The sequence below is a fragment of the Sapajus apella genome, unplaced genomic scaffold (assembly GCF_009761245.1).
Source record: "Sapajus apella isolate SASKATOON/1434 unplaced genomic scaffold, GSC_monkey_1.0 scaffold5379, whole genome shotgun sequence".
NCBI classification, from domain to species: Eukaryota; Metazoa; Chordata; class Mammalia; order Primates; family Cebidae; genus Sapajus; species Sapajus apella.
The window spans coordinates 666-2,807 of record NW_022442303.1 but is presented as its reverse complement, the minus strand read 5'-3'; the positions used below and the strand labels follow the sequence as shown (position 1 = coordinate 2,807).

The 2,142-nt window shown below is 42.3% G+C and overlaps 1 pseudogene; it reads right to left on the bottom strand.

Moving 5' to 3' along the window:
• Positions 1 to 226: 226 nt before the first annotated feature.
• Positions 227 to 1,391, bottom strand: LOC116547897 (annotated as a pseudogene).
• Positions 1,392 to 2,142: the final 751 nt, after the last annotated feature.

Here is a 2,142-nt window from a genome sequence, read left to right as displayed (position 1 = left end):
ATAGAGGAGGAGAATGGAAAGGAGGAGAAGGAAAAAAGAGCAAGGAAATAAAAAGAGGCAGGAGAAGAGTCCCTTCTCTTTGACATGGATGGTATGAATGGGCTTTTGCTGAGAAACTGCCTGACCCTGGCGTCTGAGTCAGGTGGAGTCTGAGTCAGATAGAGACTGAGCCAGGTGGATTCCCAGTTCCAAGTCCTCTGAGGTGGCCGTGCTAGAGCCACTGCCCTCAGACATCAGCTTCTGTCTCTTTTTCACCTGCAGTCTGAAGGGTTTTGCTTTCATCCTCTTCCCCATCTTTCTTCCTCTTCTCTTCTGGTTCATGGAGAGGCGACAATTTACCCAAATAGTCTGTGAAGAATCTTTTCCTGCAGCCTGGAGCCCCTGCCCCTCTTCAACCCTTCTTGCAGGCCCTTTGCTGAAGAGGGCTGCAGGTCTGTTTGTCTAAACATGGGATCTGGGCATCCTGTCATGGCCTTATTCTTGCCCTTAGCATAGCTTGATTCTTTGTATGCAGCATATATTTAGGGTGACAAAGTCTTGAGCCAGAGGTCCAATTTCACCTTGTATTACTTCTGCAGCTCCTCATCCTGGCTCTTATAATGATCCTTCTGGCTCTGCAGGATGCGCTGCCAGCATCTACCATGTGCTCCCTCAGGGACAATGTTGCAGCTCCCTACTTGACCAGGAATCTTGGTGAAACTCGTGGTATCCATTCATGGTGGATTTCTTCGGCTCTCCATGAAATTTTATCATCTTGAAAAATTAATCTGTTTTTGAAAGAGACCTCACTTCTTCCATATTTTTCTGAACCTTCTTTTGTGCTTTGGTTTGAATCCTCTTGGAGACCTCAGATTTTTTGGCCTTCTGGTCTAAATCAGGGTGTTCTTTCCTGAATTGAGCAAGTTTTTTTTCTCAATTTCTTGCTTTTCCTTCTGAGTATCCTGAATATATTTCTGTTTCATCTGCTCGGGGAGGTCCTTGCATTTCTTTGCCAGGATTTTGGTCAGTTCCTGGTTTCTCATCCCAGGGTACATTTGGGAGTACTGGGGCCAATTCTCCTTGAAGAAGTGGTTATAAGCAGTAAGGGGCCTTTTTGGAAAGTCTGGATGTTTCCTTTCTTTTTGGCTTTTGTTTGTGTTTGTAACACATTTCCTAGCTTCCAGGACTACTTGTTTCAAAGTGCCAAATTTCTTCAAATTGCAAGAACTCTCTAACCATTTGTGTCTGCACATTTCACCAAAGTTTTTAAAAGCTACCTTTCTCCACCCCAGGTGTGACTGAGATGTGCTGAACTTGTGGTTGTCATTGGATGGGAGATTAGTCTCCATGCATTCCAGTAACCTCAAGATGTCTTGGTTGGACCAGTGGCCGTGGCTTCGAGGCAATGCCATTGTAATGTCTTAGGCTTACTTATAAGATGCCAGGTATGTAGACACCTGAGCAAGAACACAGAGTTCTTTATATTTAAGACTCAGTGGATCATTTATTTCTAGAAGTCTTGTAGCGTGTGTGATTCTGTATTTCTGAGCAGAAAAAAAGAAAAGTTACTTTCCTTCATTGGGATTAATGGAAAAAATTACATTCTCTTGGCCATATGTTTCTCATACAATTAATTTACCCTCAACAATATACATAAGACATTGCCCATGTATGAATTAAAATTTATGTTGGTCTTTCATATGCTACATTTGCAATATTCAATATCTCCACACTGCACTCCATCCTGCTTTCAGCCAGATGTCACATGGACCTATCTTAAATTGAGTTGCATAAGACAAACACCAGACCACTCACTCAAGAAGCTTAATACAACAGAAAAGCTCTGAACACAGAGTGAAAAGTTAAAGTGGAAGGAGAAATGCCTAAAAGGGAAAGAGCATTCATTCTATAGTGCCCTGAGGATGGCCATTTTCTAAGCACAGCCCAGGTGTCCATGGCTAAAATTGCAGATGAGAAGTTTAAGATACAATAGAACAAGCCCAAGAGCTCCTCCAGACATGCATCCAGCTGTTGCCTTTTATGAACGAATGTGAATCTGTGATAAAAGACTGAATTATAGATTCGTCTGGACCCATTCATGGGAGTGAATGCTTTCTAGTGAACCATACTTCTCCTTTTAAATATCAAGGGTTTAATAAGAAT